The sequence below is a fragment of the Triticum dicoccoides genome, chromosome 1B (genome assembly GCF_002162155.2).
Source record: "Triticum dicoccoides isolate Atlit2015 ecotype Zavitan chromosome 1B, WEW_v2.0, whole genome shotgun sequence".
In the NCBI taxonomy this organism is placed as follows: domain Eukaryota; kingdom Viridiplantae; phylum Streptophyta; class Magnoliopsida; order Poales; family Poaceae; genus Triticum; species Triticum dicoccoides.
This window is the reverse complement of record NC_041381.1, coordinates 664,850,746-664,870,435: the sequence shown is the minus strand read 5'-3', so window position 1 is coordinate 664,870,435 and position 19,690 is coordinate 664,850,746. Positions and strand designations below refer to the sequence as shown.

Genomic DNA, 19,690 nt, shown 5'->3' with positions numbered 1-19,690 from the left:
AAAGAGACTGAAAAAAATAAACCTATGAGTGATGAACATTGGGGTTTTGTGTTCAATGCTATTATAGAAAATGTTGGGCTTGGGGAATTCCCTCCGAATGGAAGAAAATTTACTTTGGCAAATAACTTGCCTAACCCTACATATGAGAAAATAGATAGAGCGTTGTGTTGCCCTGTTTGTGAAGAAAAATGTCCTCTTACTATTGTACATGCTTTTGCTAGGGAAATTTCATATCACACCACTCTGTTCATTAATTATGGGGAACATAGTAGAAGTGAGCCCATTATTAGATACGAAAACTATCGGAATATGAGAGAAGGTTTCAGGGATTTTGTTTATAAAATTTGGAATGCACAATACAGAGGGAACAATTTGGAGAGATGACAACTTAGATTCAAGAATTTGTGGAAGAAGACTAAAGGGTGGAACAAGAATGTAGATGCTTGGTATAGGAAAATTAAGATTGAGATTATTGAAAACTTGATGGGCTTGATAAGATGGTAGAAAGACAATGGCTCACTGATTGTGATAGACATGATCAAAAAGAGCTTAGAGAAAAATTGAATAGGCTCCTGAAACAAGAGGAATTTAAATGGCTTCAGAGATGAAGAGAAAGAAATTACTAATGGGGATGGGAATACTAGATATTATAATGTAAAGTAAATGGGAGGAGAAGAAAATTAGAATTACCTCTTTAGAACAAGAAGAAATGATTATAGAGGGAGAGGAACACTTGATGATTACATCATTGATTTTTTACAAAAATCTCTGTGGTCATCCTGATGTGACCAACATTTCTTTGACCGAGCAGAATCTTACTAAAATTTCTGAAGATGATGTTTAAATACTTACTAACTTTTTCTCTTCAAGAAATTAAGGAAGCGGTGTTTGGAATGAAAAGAAACAAGAGCCCAAGCCCAGATGGTTTCCCTGTTGATTTTTATCAAGATTTTTGGGATTTGGTAAATTGGGACCTGAAGTCTTTGATTGATGATTTTGCCAAAAGAAACCCTAGATAGTTCTAGATTAAACTGTGGGATTATTACTTTGGTTCCTAAAACTACTGATGTTAAACAAATACAGAAATTTAGGGCCACTTGTTTGCTGAATGTTAGTTTTGAAATTATTTCTAAGGTGCTCATGAACAGATTAAGCACGTGTGTGTCCCCAGTGATTTCTTCCACCCAAACAGCTTTTGTGAAGGGGAGATATATCATGGAGGGAGTGGTTACTTTGCATGAAGCTTTAAATTCTATTCATGTTAAAAAAACAAAGTGTTCTCATCTTTAAAATATTCTTTGAGAAGGCCTTTTTTTCTAATCAAAATGTTAAGGGGATTCCCTGACAAATGGTGTGACTGGGTGATTATGACCATGAGAGGTGGACAAGTAAGGGTCCAAGTAAATGATAAGGTTGGAGACCTTACTTTAAAACCTATGAAGGACTTAGACAGGGAGATGATATGTCCCCTTACTGTTTGATTTGGCAGATGATCCTCTTGCTGCTATTATGAACAATGCTAGAGAAAATGACATAGTTAAATGAGTGGTGGGCAACAATGTTACTAAAGGGATTAATATGTTGCATTATGCTAATGACATCGTCCTTTTGTTGCAAGATGATGTTGATAGTGCAAAAAACCTTAAATTCATTTTATGTGCTTTTGAACAAATGTCAGGGCTGAAAATTAATTTTCATAAAAAGTGAGGTACTGCTTTTTGGGAGAGCCATTGAGAAAGAGGAGATATATCAGAAACTTCTACATGTAAGATGGGAGAGTTGCCCATGAAATATTTGGGTATGCCTGTTTCTAACATTAGGATCGGAAATAGCACTGGAAAGTGGTGGTGGAGAAAATTGAGAAAAGGTGTAGCTGCTGGCAGGGGAGACTTTTCGGGTCCATTCCTGGGGGATAACTTTGGTGCAAGCTTGCCTGACCAACATACCTCTCTTTATGATGTCTTTCTATCCCATGACTGTGGATATAATGAAAAAAAGCAGATTTTTTAGGCTAGGCTGGTTTGGCAAGAAGATGAAGATAAGAATAAATATTATTTAGTTAATTGAAAGAAATGCTGCCGTCCTAAAGATTTTGGGGGGCTGAGGGTTCTTAACCTAGATATCATGAACAAACTCTGTTAGTTAAATGGTTTTGGAAAATGTACACCGATGAAGGGCTTTGACAATCTGTCTTATTAGTGAAATATGTACCTGATGGCTACATTTCTAGAGTTAAGAAAGGACCAGAGTGTCCCAGTTTTGGTCTAGTTTGTTGAATGCTAAGAAAAACCTGGGTGATGAAAAAAACACTAGATTTTGGGAAGATGTTTGGGTGGATGATAAGACATTGAAAGATGAGTATACTAGGCTATATGATTTGTGTTTTGATCATGACATTACACTAGCTGAGGCTATCCATAAAGGGTGGCTAGGTTTCAGACTTAGAAGAACTTTGCAGGGGAAACCTACAGTTGTAGAATAGTCTAAAAATAGATGTGAAGAGATTGAAATGGTAAGTGGTAAGGACAAGGTGGAGTGGGTTTCAATTGGAGATGGAAATTTTTTAGTAAAGTCCTTATATAGGAAAATGATCACCGAGGACTATAATTTCCCACAAAAATACCTTTGAAGATAAAAATACGTGCCAAAATCAAAGTGTTTTTGTGATTGGTTAAGGAAAAGTATCCTTACCAAACATTCACTGTTGAAAAGGGGCTGGAAAGGTCCCAAGGAATGTGTGTCTTGTGGCAAAGATGAAAATGTCAATCATTTATTTTTCTCTTGTTCTGCTGCTTCATTGATCTTGAGCTTACTTAAATGTACCTTTGGTTTAAGATCTATCCCCTCTTCCATTGAAGATTGCTTTGGGAGATGGATTAATACCTTTAGAAAGGTGGACAGAAAATTAGTCCGGATTGGGGTGGTTGCTATGTTTTGGACTATTTGAAATGTAGAAATGGGATTATGTTTTATAACAAAATGTACAATGATCCAATGACATTGACTAAACTGATGAACTATCGGATGATGGCTTGGTGTATTTTGCAGACAAAGAATCAAACAAAAAGGTGTTGGAGTTGGGAACAAGGCTACTAGAACATGTAGCAAGTAATGTGTATAAAGCTTCACATGGGTGGAGGTACAACGTGCCAAGGCTGGGAGGGCGAGGATCTGTAAGGCCTCGTGTGATGCTAGCTGTGGGGGACGGCATGCTTCTTCTCGAGTAATAGTGGTAGTGGTCTAGGTTACGTTCAGTGCCTTTGTTTGGTTCATGTTTCTATTTATTTTGCTAAGACTTGTGATACGTTAACTTCCCTCTGCTGCTCTTGTGCGCGTGCGCTGCCGGGGAAGTGAGATGTCTGGAGTTTGGCTGTGGTTCTGCTTGTAGCTCGTACTATTGGTTTTCCTTGAATGTGAATCGGAAGGGGGAAGCCCTTCTTTTCTTCAAAAAAACTCGAGGTGGTGGCAGAGCTCCAGGGCAGGCATGGCGGGGCGACTCTGTAGAGGCAAGCGACGACGCAGAGAGAATGACGGCGGTGCGTGTGCTCCGGCGAGGAGGCGCGGTGGACGGCGGCGCGAGGTTGGAGGTGGTTGCTCGGGGACGGCCGTGCACGGGAGAGAGAGTGAGAGAGAAAAGTTGGACATGGATGATTTATTTGGCTGCCATGTGGATCAGGGACGAACACACGGAAGGACACAATATATAGAATGGGCGTCCAGTTTGTGTCCGCTTGAGACACAAAACTTACTCAAAGTTAGGAGAAAATGAGTCCGAAGGACATAAAAGACGAAATGGATCACAGCATTTGGTGCTGGTTTTTGTGTGCGCGAACCTAAACAGACACACTCGGACTGCGTTGGGTGCTGGTTTTTGTCCCCGCGAATCTTGACGGACACACGCTGACGAAATGGTCGGGCGTTGGAGTTGGAACGTGGTCGTCAGTGCGTAGCCAAGTTGGCTGAGAGAAAATACGGTTGAAGTGGCGGAGGAGCGGCCACCACCGTGCACATCGCGGAAACAGTACGTGCTCGCGTCCAATCCACGACCGATGGAACCGTGCGCCGGTGGGCGCAACCGTAATAAACCCCACATGGAGGTCAGTCAGTGCGTAGTGCAGTGCGTGGTCCTCCCCGTCTGCCTCGCGCGACCGGCGGCCAGCGGGGAGGAAACGCGAGCCGTCCGTCCACATCGAGCCGGAGCGCGCGTCGCCCACAGGTGAGGTCACGCTGTCACGCGCTCGGGCCGGCCGGACCTCGGAACCACCGGGCGCAGGGTCGCCTCTATCGGACAAGGGTGAGCTCACGGATCGCTTGCAGCTGCAGGCCGGCGCACCGACGGCTCGATTAAATTTGGGGACCCACACACTCACTGATCATCTCGTTGGATTCCAACGTCATATGTTTATCTGTTCGTCTTCCGTCTTCCAGCGTCGCCGTCGGCGCGCGATTTCACCGAGAAATAAACCGTTCAAGCAGCGACCGCGCTCGCGTCGAGCCCACGATTGACGGAACCGTGCGCCGGTAGGTGGGAGAATCCGGATACCTACTCTACTCCGGTCGCGCGCTGCCGTGCGTGCGTGCGTGCGTGGAGGTCAGTCGGGGCGAGCGACCGCGTGCTCCGGCTTTCACGTCTGCCCCGTGCGACCGGCGGCCAGCTCCAAGCAAACGCCCGCCCGCTGTGACGCGCTCGGCTGGCCGACCTTGGAACCACCGGCACCGGGCGGGCACGGCATCCCGTCTGCGGAGACTGGTGTGGTGGACCCGTGATCACCTTCCAGGAAAAGAGGACGGACGGCCACGCCGTAGACAGATCGCTTGCAGCCCTGCGGGTGCACGCCGGCACCTCGGGCTTGCAATAATTCGGGGATCCCCTCACTCGTGCTGTTTCATGCCAAATAGACAGACTTCATCGTTGGAGCGCAGTCGCGGAAAGAGCACACGTGCTCGCGTCGAGTCCGGGACCGACGGAGCAGTGCGCCGGTGGCGGTGGGTGGGGTGAAATGCCTGCTCCGATCTCGCGCGCGGCCGGTCCGTCCGGTCCGGCTTTCACGTGCGTGCGTGGTCCTCTCCTCTCCGTCCGTCTGCGTCGTGCGACCGGCGGCACACCAGCGAGCGGGCAAACGACGTGGTGGTAGTACCGGCTACCGGGTCCGGCTGTCTGTCACGCACTCGCCCGGCCGGCGGACTTTGGAACCACCGGGGCTCCGCGTCCCAAGCCGCGGGTAACGCTCGCTGCTGCTAGCTTGTACCCTACCCGACCCTACCCTACTACGGCGGTCCCCGCGCATCAATTCCTGGCCGGCCGGCTTGGCAGTACCGACGCGTCGCCGGCCGGATCGCCGTGGCGTTTTCCTTGGGCTCTATCCCTCGCTTCGCGCCGGGCTTGTGCAATTGTATATGGAACCGTTTCACAAATTACCCGGCTGAATAATCACACAGGTAACGTGAGACCTGAAGCAGGGACTGGAGGACTAGGCGTGTACGTACAAATGTTGCACTGCCCTTCCGTGCATTCGCTGGTAACGTGGTGCTGTGCTGGTGAGAGCCGGGCATGCAGGGGCTATAGCTTCACGCGTTCTGCGTTGCGTGCGTCTCGGCCCGCGTTTTCTTTTGGCCGGAAGAGCCGCAGCACTTCCAGGGTACAAATGGCGCCAACCTCCGGATCGGCATGGAGTGGGCAGGGATCGGAAACGAGTACGCAGGCAGCAGCTGGTCGTGGCGTCCTGACTCCCACCACAGCACGGTATAAATTACAGTAGAAGGCATTAAAAAACGCCTTTGGAAGGCCAGAAAATGTCTTTAAAAGTGTCACGAGGCGTTTATAAGAGACCACGGGCCAATGGGATATCCATAAATAAGAGATGAAACCTCCACCGAGCCTCCTCAGAGCTCAGCGACTCTCGGTCGTCGGATCGATTTTTTGATGCGTTCTGGACCATTGGATATCGCTCCCGATCGATCTCGTCCGTCGGATAAAAAAAATTACTGCTGGAATGAATAGTTACCGTCTCGTTCGTGCCACCGCGCGTAATTACGCTGCCCCGCCGAGGGCATTTTCGTAATTTTGCTCACAGGGGTATAAAAGGGCCGGCTCCCGTGGTGAACCCTAGCCTCCTCCTCTCTCCTCCCGCGCGCCTCCTCTCCCTATCTCTCTCTCTCTCGTTCCCCTCCCCTCCCACGCGCCTCCTCTCCCGCTCTCTCGTTCCCCTCCCGCGCGCCTCCTCCCCTCCCGCCCACATCGCCGCCGCCACCCACTGCCTAGAACCACGCCGTCAGCATCCATCCGTTGCTCTGGCGGTGGCCAGATGCACCGCAACAGAGCCCCCATCCCTCCCTCTCGTCTGCTCCATGTAAGTCGCCTGATTCCGGCAAGCCCCGACATCTCCGCCACCGCGCAGCACAGCGCTGAGCTCGCCTCGATCCGCTGCGTCCTCTCCTCCTGCCGGATTCGCCGCTCATGGCCCCCCACCCGCGACCCTGCCCCGTGGTTAGGGTTTCGGGTGTTGGCTCCAACGCCGACGGCTATGTCCGGTGATTTCATCCCCTCCCCTCCTTCCTCCTCCTCACCTCTGTCTTCCTCTCTCTAATCTCTTGTTTTGTAGCAGCAAAGGACGAGTTGGCTGAGGGGATGATCATGGTGGCGGCCAGATCCGCCATGGCTACAGCAACTGCCACCTCTCAACTGATTTTGGGTGTGCAAGAGGTAGTCAGATTTTTGGCCATGGTTTTGGAGTAGATATTGCATTAGGTCATGAACTAATTGTTCTTCTAGCTTTACTACTGGTTATCGACTAGAAACCAAATTGCAGGTTTATTGACTAGAAACTAATTTAGTTTAAATATGATCTCCAATTGCAGGTTCAAGGAATTGTCCTCAACGTCACTCAATTGGGAAAGATAATGCAGAGGGGTTGGAAGTAAATTGCAGTGTCTCTGACAGCACCAACTGCCATTTACGGATCCAAGGTAAGATATTTAGTTCTCTAAAATGATATGCATCATTGTTAAATGTTGGAATTACGCAGTCCAGCAAGAAACTTGATGGCAACATGCCTCCTAGGAATAATAAGGACATTCTTTATATAGAGGGAAAGCAAAGACATAATTGTTTCTTCTGGTTTATTGTTACTTATTATATGTTGAGGCGCGACTAAATCATTTATGAAATGCCATAATAAACCTTTTATTTCTTACTATAGAAAGATAAAAAAGGTTCACCGTTAAGCACAAAACAGTCTATCTTAGGATTGACAATTAGGGTGCGCAAGCATACTCAGCCATGGCACCTTGCTGAATGAAAAAATTATTTTAGACTCCTGGTAATATATGCTTCCTTGCATTTGTTGCAAATTTTCCCACTTATGCCTTGCATTTATTGATTTCCTCCCTATGGTGTGGGTTGTAGTTGCTACTGTATGATGCTTTTGTGGCTTAGGGATCGATGCTACTCCCTTTAAGATTGTTGCTTCCTGATTTTTCTTACCAGGGGTTGTCATCTAAAGTTGATTTTTATAGGAATCAGAATCTGTTCTTTTTTCTTCACCAGGAACTGGTTCCTAATTTGGCTGATGATCGTTTTCTTCCTATGGTATGCAGTCTCGCCGGCGGGGCAGTGCAAGGCGTAACTCCGACGTGGTTCCTCGCCGGTTGGACGGTGTTCAGGCGCAAGTCGGTGCCCACTGAGTACTGCCTCGCTACAACCTCCCTTGGTGAGCTCCATCTTCCTCCTGCTCATCTGCTTCGGCTACTGCATTGGACATGACCGTGGCTATATTGATGTGGTGCTCATCTGGTTGATGCTCTATTCCCTGCTCATGCATCGGTTCCTACTTGAGCTCTTTAGTTGTAGATGCATGCTATTCTAGGGTTTGCAGGCTGAGTTCATGTTTGGTTTCTATCATAGGAGTTCCTACGACGATCTGGTTTACATGTGGATGCTCTGGTCGTATAGCTATGCTCCTGGATTTGCTAAACTGATTAGTGGCGTTTGTGCTAGGGCGATGATCATTAACCGTGGCTGAAATAAGTGTGGCTTTGAGCAATCTAGACACTTGTGGGTATCAAGTTGGATCCTCCCTCTTGTCTCTAGAATCCTTTTTGATCTTGTGATACTTATTGTTCTGTCCTAGGATGGTCATTCTTGTTGAGTGATAACCATGGCAGCTCCATTGTATAAACAGATTGATCTGTGATAAGAGATGACGGGGGTAGGTTATATGATCGAGGAAAGACGAATCTGAGCCCACTATGCAATGAACCCTGAACTATTTTTATTTGTATTTAAAGGTGTTACTTATTTATGCTCCGATGGCTTTTGTGTTGGGGCGATGATGATTAGCCGTGTCTGAAATATGTGTGCCTTCGAGCAATCGAGGCACCTGTGGGTACCAAGTTGAATCCTCCCTCTTGTCTCTAGAATCCTTTTTGATCCTGTGATACTTGTTGCTCTATCCTTGGATGGTCATTCTTGTTGAGTGATAGCCAGGGCAGCACCACTGTATAAACATATTGATCTGGTGATAAGAGACGGGGGTAGGTTATATGATCGAGGAAAGTCAGATCTGAGCCCACTATGCAATGAACCCTGGATCCTTTTTATTTGTATTTAAATGTGTTGCTTATTTATGCTCCGGTGTTTATAGTCGTCTTATGTAAAGATTTCTTCTCTCTCATACCTTTATTACATATGAGTTGTTCTTGATTTTTTATTGTTTGTTGTTGGTCCTTGATTTAATCTGGTTAAGAGTAAGATGCACTTTGTTATACTAGAAAGACATGCTCCCAGCAAGTTATAGGGCCCTCTCTTGCTGCCTTAAGTTTGTATGGTAAAGTATGCATCATGTGTGCCTCTGTTTTGTTTCCCTCTTGTATTCATATATCTTGCTTCACATATCATGGCACTTGATATATGCATGGTTGTTGGCGATCGGACGCCACCGCCGCCGCCGATGCCATCATGGCTCTTGCCGCCGTCAAACATTAAGTAAGTCGTGACCTTCTCTTTTTTTGCTTAGTGATATGCGCATGGTTGCAACTACTCTACTGAATACAAAAGAAACATGAGCATGGCAGAGGTTGATTACAAAATTTTTCTTCGTTCTTTCATGTTGGAGTTAGTGGCAGTACCTTGCCAGTTAAATTACCTTCTTTCCTATTAGAAAGCAGTGTATGCTCTCTAGCTACTTAATGTTTTCTTTCTTGGTTGTAGTTTATTTCATATTTGTAGTTTCAAAATGATATGTCAAACATGCTCTAATTTTTTCATGCCATTAGAGATTTCGGCTCATATTACTTTCTCTATGTTTATTGTTGGGTAGTGGTGCTTTACTGATTAGGTATTCTCAATCATGTATCATATCTACGTTCAAAAATATGTTGGAGTCCGTAGCTGCAACCGTGGTTCGGCCTGCAATTCCTGTTGGCTATGCTGATGGCCCTACCGCTGTGATTGACGCCGATGTCCTTCTATAGTGACAGATGTTGCACGCCAGATAGGTCTCGACGGCGTGCAATATTTAGTTTTAGCTTTATTGTGTGAGTTTTTTTGTGTTTTTCTGGTTTTCCATTGGTCCTAAATTGCACATCGAAATCAGTGTAGATGTATTAAGAGAGATGAGCTACTATGTAGGCATTATTTGTTTTTGTTATGTACCTGGTTACTTAATAATCGTTCTTAATATTGAAAAGGGACATAAATAAGCCGAGTATTTGATCTAACTTGGTAGTCTTTGCCGGTTAACACATCTATGTCATTAGACCAGTTTTTTTTCTTCTTCTCACGGTTTGTCATTTAGAATGATTTTTTAGAGGAACCAGGAACTGGTTCCTGATTCACTTTGTCCTCTTTGTTGATGATCCTTTTCTTCCTATGGTTATGCAGGCTTGAGTCTCAGTTTGATCTTACGGTTCTACGGCTCAAAGGTTGATGACTGCCATGAGGCACTACCCAGTTAAATCTTCATAACTTGTTGAGCATGAGCTTTTCTTCTTAATTATTTTCATCTTCTTAGCCTTGCCACATCATCTCTTAAAAATAGTTTGAATCCATCAACTGTGTGCTCTGCCTATGCAATTCACTGAACCATAAGATTAAAACCTTCATAAGGTGTAGCCCTGTCTCCAACTACCTTCTGAATATTAACATTTTTGTTGGAAAAAGAAGAAAGATTGAATCATAGTTTGCACTAAATGAAAATGAGTTTTTTTTTACATTTTGTTCACTCACTAGGAGGGTCACTATTTATATGCTTGCTTCAACTTTTTCTGGATCACCATGTAAATCATTTGTACACGAGCTCTGGAACAAGAAAAACAATAATCACAAGGATGGAGGCTTAACATGTATTTTGTTTGCCATCTGGTGTTTATCTAATTTTTTGATGGTGTGACCAAAACCAGATTACCTTTTCTAATGTTAGTATTGTAGTGTTATCTGCAATGGCATCTACTATATATACTGAAAGTAGTTTTATTTATCTTTAGAACTTGATATATTTTCTAAAACCATTTATTATGCTTCTATTTGTATCTATGACTTCTGAAGCAAGTCAACACCCACATAGGCAAACAAACCAAACTGCCGGTAGAGTCACTGTATATAAGAAAATTTACTTTGCTTCCAGTAGTGGGTTTAGGCTTGATAGAAGCTTGGTTGTTTATATTTTCAGAAAATTGGATCTATCATGATTAAGATATGGTCAACATGTATATATTTGGTTCTACTATGCCCTCCACTGTTGCTTAGCAATGTGATTGCTTAATGATTACTACGACATATCTTGCTAGGTCCAAGCTGATAACAATCCTCTTGGTCTTCAAATTTTTGTCGAGGCGGCAGGGATCAAAGAATAACAGATCTGGGTCTTCGCCTTCCAAGACTAGAAGGGGGAAATCATCGCTCACTGTCCATATGCTTTACAAGCAAATCTCAAGTGCATTGCCTATACAAAAATAATTTTTTGGTCATTTATCTCACAAACTATTCACATCAAGTTCATATGGAATGGCACTCACGGAGGCAATTGAACCAAGCTATCTATTGTATGCCTAACTATGGCTTCATAGTTTTATCGCCTCCATTGCCATTGTTGGCTTTCTCTCTCTTATGTTTCTGCTCATATTACTGAACTTAATGTTAGCTAATTAGTTTTTCTATTCGTATGACCGTAGTGGATGCTGCCTTGCTTCTAGCACGGGTTAACTTTGATAGTCTCATACCCATGTTTAACTTGATGATGTTACTCTTCTGGCACATATTGAATGTTTCTTCTTACTCTTGAACCAGCCAGATAATCGGTTGTTCTGTTACATGTGCTAAAACTTGCCTTCATACTGATACATCATGCCGTTTGATCTTCCAACGGTTGACCATATTATTGGGACCGGCACCCTCGCGCCAAGGCGCGTTGCCATTCTAGTACAACTAGATGCGCAGACTTATTGGCCGGTGGATATGATTCGTACGTATACTCTCTATCCCGCTATGATATGGCAGATTTTGTGGCTTGGAACTTGATAAAAACTAGAGCCTTTTCAGTTAGGTCGGCTTACTATGCGGTCTGGTAGGATAAATATGGATCAAGGGCTGCAACCAATAATCCTACATCTACGTAAGGCCTATGGAGACTAACGTAACCTTCCTAACTAATTAATTAACTTTGTCCCCTTGATTTTCGGGTGGGTGGGGCCCCTCCCCTTCTCCAATACTAATTACCCACGATGCACTTTACGTAAAACACGTAACATTATTTACGTAAGTGTACCATTGCCCGGTTGCAGCAGATCGTCCTAGTGCGGCGAATATAAAAACCCAATTTGAGATGTTGTGTGGAAACTGGGTCGCCCGGCCAAGGTTAAAATTTTCCTTTGGAGAGCTCTTCATGGTACCCTGCCATGCCGTGTAACCCTAACTGATAGACATATGAAGGTAAATACAAAATGCCTAGCATGCGTGTTGCGAGAGCGTCAAACATATGCTTTTTCCAATGTCAGAAAGCAAGACAGGTCTGGTTGGTTTGGGGTTGGAAGATATCATTGAGCGAGCTTGTAAAGTGGACCATGCGGGCAAGGCGGTGCTTAAATATCTCCTTCATCTTCTTGCAAACGAAAATGTGTCCTAGGGCAAGTTAGATCAGACCATCTGATGGCTGTTATGGTCTGGTACTTATTGTTGGAAAGAAGAAAGATAGTGCATGGCGAGCAAACATAATAACCTACACAAATAATTTCTGCTATCCGAGCTCTGACAGAAAAATTTTCAGCAGCCTATCAATCTACGACAAAGATGAATAGGATCCTATGGACTCAGCCTAGTGCTGGCTTTGTAAAACTTAACATGGATGCTACTTATGATAGTGATTCACTCCAAGCCACTGTGGGTGATGTATTACGTGACAGTTCAGAGATGTTCTTAGTCGCATGGAATAATGTTGCAGGGGACTGTGTGGATCCTCTTATGGCTGAAGCTACTACTCTTCGCTTTGGTCTGAATCTTTCCCAATCATTCAAGTCATTCGGATGCTCTAGGTTAATCATCAATTCTGATAATTCTGATGTGATTGTTGCAATGCAAGATGGTGGTACTTTCTCGGGATTGACTGCTGCTATTTTCGACGATTGTTATCATATGGTTCACGATCTATCACAAATCCACTACGAACACTGTCATAGAGAAGGAAATTCTGTAGCACATGAACTGGCAAGGATTGCTAGATTTTCTCCACCTGGTACTTGGTTTAATGAGGCACCTAGTGCCATTTCCCCTATGCTTGTAAATTATGCTACTTTGATTACCACTTAATAAAGGGGTTTGATTTTTTTAAGGAGATGCTATAGATAGTCGTGAAGGGAAAGGCCTCCGGGAACTCCTATTCGGCGCCATGGAATGCAATGGGCGCCTCACGGCAACGTCTTCCGGGCCGGTCCATTAACGCTCATCGCAACGCTAATAAACACGACAGTGCTAACGCACGAGGACTCGATCTCATGCCGTCAGCCTCCAGTAGGGTCAAACTAACCACTCAAGCTACTATGTGCTACTGGCTTGTTTCCTTTTTTTTTCAAAAACCCGACCATATATTAATTAATTTAAAATATTTATACAATCTTTCATAACAAAATTAGCCACACAGGGCGGTATAGTATTAAAAAGAATACTATCGGACATACTATCAAAAATGAACTTTGCAATCTCGTGAGCCACCAAATTGGCCATCCTATTAATCTTGAATATCTTTGTACCCACCATCAACTTAGAGATATTCAACGCCTCCTTCTTTAGGTCCGCCAAACCTGACCTGTCAAAACACTCTTTCCCAAACACAGAAGCCACAAAAGAACAGTCAGTTTCCAAAATGATGGACTTATCAAAAGTGGTACCAATACACAGGCCGAAAATGGTCGCTCTAAGTTCCGCTTCTTCGACGCTATGTCAAGCTCCAATGAAGTCCCAAGAGGAGATGATAATGGTGTCTCACGACCACCCCCACGCTTGCAGCTTTGATGGCCTTCACATAACATGCGTCGACATTAATCTTGAAGAAACCCAAGGTGGGAGGCTTCCAGGAAATAACCTTCCTCTCTATATTAGTGTATACCTTGGTTTCTTCCATCACTTGCTTACCTTCGTTGCACACTGCCACCTGCATGCTCGCACGACAACACAAAAAAGATGCCCAATAATTTTGAACAAAGCACGCCGAGGCTGCGATAGATTCTTTTCCCTTACCAAAAATCAAATCATTCCTCAGGTGCCAGGCTCTCCAGAACATGAATATAGTTTGCTCACGCATACGCGAACTTAATTGATCCAATAAAATAAAAAACCAATCAGGCCAAGAATATTTGAGAGTCTCTTCAGCCGGTAAATTCCACACTTCCTCCAAAGCCATACAAAATGCATAAGCTTTGGGGCAATTCACCAACGCGTGATAAATACATTCATCTTCAATACCACAAATTGAGCACGTACCTCGAATAATTTGATGGTGTTTTACCCTGTTAACTTGAACCGCCAAACTATTAGAAGCATCCCTCCAAGCAAATATTCTAATTTTCTGGGGGCATTCGCCTTCCAAATTATGTTCCAGAGCTTCCGTTCCCAATTCACGGCAGTACTAGAATTCCCGAGCTCACCCAACGATTGCTTAAGACTCAGTGCCGGTCTATACGCACTCTTTACCGAGAAAAAAAATCACTTTCCTCATGGTGCCATGCAATAAGATCTCCGTCACCCAAATTCAGAATACACAACTTTAAATTTTCCTCTGCATCGTGAGGATAAGATAGATGTCTGATCAAATTTTCATACCAACTCCTAGATCCACTCATGAATAATTTAGACACCCATTTAATCCTTGTTTTGTTCTTCTTGGCAGTAATTTTTTAGGCTAGCTTCCATAGGGATCCCATTATCCCTTCAAATATTTATGCTAGTACCATCAGCAACTCTCCAAATAATGCCCTTTTTCAGCAGTTCAAGGCCATGCATAATACCTTGCCAAGTAAGGGAAGATGCTTACGGAAAACAATGTTAATAAGATGCCCATGGGGATAATATTTAGCTTTCATCACCTTTGCGCACAGAGAATCTGGGTAAATCAACAAACGCCAAGCTTGTTTTGCCAAAAGAGCTTGATTAAAAAGCCTAAGGTCGTGGAAACCCATTCCCCCTTCACCTTTTGGCTTGGTCATATTATCCCAAGCCAACCAATGAGTTCTTTTCCTATTCTCCTCATCTGCCCACAAAAATTCCTGATAATCTGGGACAACTCATCACAAAGTGAAGCAGAAAACTTAAAAATACACATGACATAGACCGGGATAGCCTGGATAACAGACTTAATCTGGATTTCCTTCACTCCGCTAGAAGCATATTTTTCGAACCAGTCCGAGACCCGCCTGAGCATTTTATCTTTAGTAGAATGAAACTTGCCCGCCTTCATACGACCTTCCGACACAGGCAAACCAAGATATTTGTCCTCAAATCCATCGATCGCTATTTTAAGGATAACCAAGATGGACACCTGGTCTTCTATAGAGCATTTCTTGCCAAATAAGATGGATCATTTATCCGTACTTAATAATTGACCCGTCCCCTCCTCATAATCCGACAATATACCCTTTATGTTTAGAGCTTGCTCCAAATTACCTTTAAAGAATAGGAGACTATTATCAACAAAAAGTAAATGAGATATACCTGGAGCATGTCTGTTTAGGTGGAAATCCTGGATAATCCCTCTTTTCGAAGCATCATTAAGCAACAAAAATAGGGCTTCAGGCACAAAGAGGAATAAGTACGGAGAAAGAGGGTCCTCTTGCCTAAGACCACGTGAAGGATGAAAATAGTCTAGCAATTGACCATTAAATCGAACTGAAAATTTCACTATGGTAACGCACGTCATAATCCACTCAATCCATATTGGGGCAAAACCATAAGCTTGAAGCACACGTTCCAAGAATTTCCAATCCACACTGTCATATGCTTTTGCAAGGTCCAACTTGTATGCACAGTATTCACCACGAGCATCTTTCAACGTATTTAAAGAATACATGCATTCAAAGGCGATGAGAGCATTATCCGAAATTAACCTTCCGGGAATAAAGGCACTTTGGGTAGGAGAAATCATACCATCCAGCAGAGGTCTCAATCTATTAACAAGGCACTTTATCGATCGGAAGTCCTTTATCAACTGAGGATTCTTTACCTTAGGGATAAGAACAATAGTTGTATCATTTATCCCTCAGCAATTCTTTTACTGGCTAGTTACATTGAAACCTAAAGAAAAGACTATTTACATCGTGGACCTTTTAAGAACAATAACATACGCACTATTTATTGCGCAAAACGTGTTTTTTAATGTGAACCAAAGATTTGATAGTTCACAAATTTCAAAAGCAAAGTTCACGAACATGCAAAAAAAGTTCATGTATTGATTTTTTTCAAACTTAACAAAAAATTACAAACTCGAAAAAAATGCATGAAATTTTTAAAAATCAAAGAAAACTGAAAAAAGTTCATGAGTTTGAGAAAATGTTAATCGATTTTGAAAAAAAGTTCATCAATTTTGGAAAAAGTTCACAAATTTGCAATAAGTTCATTGACTTTATTAAAATTTCATTGAATTTGAAAAAAAGTTCATCGATTATGAGAAAACGTCCATCAGTTTTACGTAAAGTTGAAATCTAAAAAAGTTCATCAATTTTAAAAAATATTCATTGAATTAAAAAAAGTTTAATGATTATGAAAAAAGTTTACTGGATTTGAAAAAAACTTCATCAATTCTGAAGTTCACAAATTTGGAGAAAGTTCATTGATTTTAGAAAAAAGTTCACGGAATTTAAAAAAGAAAAAGAAAAAGAAAAATACGTGAAGAGGAAAAATAAAAGGAAAAGAAAAAAAAGAAAAAGAAAATAAAAAGAAAAAGAAGTGAAACGGGCCCGCCCACATCATGGCAGGCTTTGTGGTCGGGTGGTTTGAGTTGATTATCAGGTACGTGAGATCCGGGGTTCGATTCTCCTGGTCGCGTTCATTTTTGACATTTTAAACCGAAAAAAAGCGAAACGGCCGCCCCACATCGCAGTAGGGGAGGTGTGCTTCAGGAGCCGGTTTGCAAAATGACCTGTAACGGCCGCCTGAAGCGCCAAATAGGAGATGCCAAGGCCTCCGATGCTCAGAACGTGGAGGTGATTTTTGAAAGGGAATCGTTTAGGGACGGTGCGCCGGTCGCCTGCTCCCACACGCTCCTGCTTCTTTCTCCCGTCCCACCCCGCTGCTACGGCGAGTTGCGACGACGAGCGGCCCCGGCGAGCGAGCGGCGACGGCGAGCGGCCGACGAGGCTGTCGTCTACCCCCCCTCCCCCCGCTCCCCCGCATCGTCCCCTCCCCCCGCCGTAGCCAAATCTCGCTGGTGAGGTCGTCCTCCACACCACGGCCGACGATTTCCCCCCACACACGACCACCTCTCATCCGCAGCTCCAGCTATTCTCCCAGCGCGCCGTTTCCAGCACCAGCAATCCCCCAATTCCGACAGATGAGCTGCATAGCTTCGACGGCGAGGCACACCCCACGACACAGGGGATGCTGGAACCGGCGTCTGATTTTGCTGCAACCGACAAATCCAGAGCTGGAACCAGCATGTAGTTTTGGTGCATCGCCTGGAGTGTTTTCCATGTCGCCGTTGGCGGCCGCCTCATTTTGTTGCAAACGACGAGGCAAAAGCTTCTTCCCGCAAGAGTTTCTGCTACCACGGCAACCGGCGGAAGCAGCGATGAACAATGCTTTTCCAGCAAATGATTTTTGTCCCGGCAAACCCAGAGCTGGAACCAGCTCTTGTTTTTGCTACAACCTGCAAATCCAGAGCTGGAACCAGCTTTTGTTTTTGCTACAACCTGCAAATCCAGAGCTGGAACCAACAACATTTTTTGTTCGAATCAAAGGAAGCAGGGGCTTCAACAGATGTACGTCAGAGCTGCAACCAGTGCTGAAAAATGCTACATCCGGCAGCCATGAAAGCTACAACCAGCTTGAAAAAAAGCTTCAACTGGATATGAGGTAGTTGGGGGTCGGCATCTCGCAGCGACAAAAAGCTGCAACCGGCTTGGAGGAAAGCTACAACGCGCTTCTAAAAAAGCTTCAAACCGAGAACGGCTAGCTAACAATGGTGAGCGGCGGTGACGGAGCTGCATGGCGCGCGGTGCTGCGACGGGCACGCGGCGAGCTATGATGGCGGACTGCGACAATGCTGGAACCCTCACCCGGCGGTGCTGCAACCAGAGGGAGGGAGACACGCCCGGCCCGGGGGAGCTGCATACGGCGAACGCCCCACGTGAGCTGAGACGTCGAGCAGCCCCGGCGAGCCGCGACGGCGAGCAGCCCTGGTGAGCTGCGACGCGGCGTCCAAGGGCGAGCACAAGGAGGCTGACCCGCGGAGATCCGTTTTTTTCCTGTGTTTACGCATGCGTGCGGGAGGAAGAAGATGACTTGGTCGGGCAATCTCATCCACTCACGCGTGCAAATCCAACGCCTAGCAGCGGACCGGCCCAAATTTGGGCCGGTGCACCAGCGCAGAGTGCTGCCCATTTTGAAAACGGCTCTAAAACTGCACCCTAGCAAAATTTGCAAATCAAGGCCCATCATAGGGGAGCAACTAATTAACGAGCGCTCATTCGGGAGCCTCGCAACGATCAGCGCCACTTGGAGCGCTCTCAGCCATTCGCCACGTGTCGCGCTCTAGGCGCTCCCTTCGGATTTTATTTTTTTATTTTTCCGCACGCATTTTCGGCTTTTTAAAAGGTTTTTTTGGTTTTTTTGATGTTTTGGTTTTCCACCGGTCTTCTCTAGCTTCCCAACAATTTTTTTTTTCAAAAAAAAATATTTTTTTTGCGCAAAACACATTTTTTTTCGCGAGAGTCACGGTTTTGTTTTCGCGAGAGGCACGGCTGTGCCAATTGGAAACGAAAAAAATATGTTTTCTGTTTTTTTCATTTCGCAAGAGGCACGGTTGTGCTTTCGCGAGAGTCACGGCCGTGCCTCCTCGGAAACGGGAAAAAACACGTTCTCTGTATTTTTTTCTTTCGCGAGAGACACGATTTTGCTTCCGCGAGAGACACAGTTGTGCTTTTACGAGAGGCACGGGCGTGCCTATTTCGGAAAGGAAAAAAACGCGTTTTGTGTTTTTTTTCTTTCACGAGAGGCACAGTTTTGCTTCCGCGAGAGGCACGGTTGTGATTTCGTCAGAGGCACGGGCGTGCCTCTTTCGGAAAGGGAAAAAACCCGTGTTCCGGTTCTGTTTTTTTGTTGGTTTTTTCATCCGGTTTTCTTGTGAAAAAAATTTCGTCAAAACCTATCAACATGGGATCTAGTTTTGAAGATCTTGAAGCGAGAAATCTAACGGCGAAAGCGGATCGAGATTTGGACGCATGATTTAAGAGATAAAACGTTTTGAATAAATGAATCTACGAAAAATGGAAAACTATCAGGTTGCGACAAGTGGCGCACATGCAGCGCGCCATTTGTCACAACCTGGAGAAGTTAGAGTGATCTCCGCAAAAAGTACTCCTTAATTAGTGATTTCGCCGTCATAGTCAACACTTGATGGGGTTCAATCTCAAGCACGTGATGTATTGTAATACTCGACAATATGGGCCAAGACCAGTTTAGACTAACTTAGTTGGCCGCACGTGTCATACTTCAAAGTGAATCTCAGCAATTTCCTAGTACAAGATTTCCTAAAAGAATCAATTTCCTACAAGTCCTTTTAAACTGGAGAAACTTCACTGCTTCGAGCGTTGAACGTTATGGCAAAAAGAAACAAAAACGTGCACCATATGATTTGATCCAGCGATCTGACGTTTCACTTAACGCACTCGGCGATCAGGAATTCAGGATCAGATGGGTTCCAAAGGTGGAAGGTTCTAAACAAAAATTTCATACTCCCTCCATTCCTAAATACTCCTTCCGTTCCTAAATATAAGTCTTTATAGAGATATCACTATGGACTACATACGGAGTAAAATGAGTGAACCTACACTCTAAAATACATCTATATACATCCGTATGTGGTTTATAGTGAAATCTCTACAAAGACTTATTCTTTGTAGAGATTTCATTATGGACCACATACGGATGTATATAGATGCATTTTAAGTATAGATTTATTCATTTTGCTCCATATGTAGTCCACTTGGTGAA

At 44.4% G+C, this 19,690-nt stretch overlaps 1 long non-coding RNA gene across 1 annotated transcript; it reads left to right on the top strand.

The window, feature by feature from the left end:
• Positions 1-8,303: 8,303 nt before the first annotated feature.
• On the top strand, positions 8,304-11,289 carry LOC119311774. The gene is made up of 2 exons (XR_005151167.1): positions 8,304-8,983; positions 9,881-11,289. It is a non-coding gene; the product is annotated as an uncharacterized LOC119311774 (long non-coding RNA).
• Positions 11,290-19,690: the final 8,401 nt, after the last annotated feature.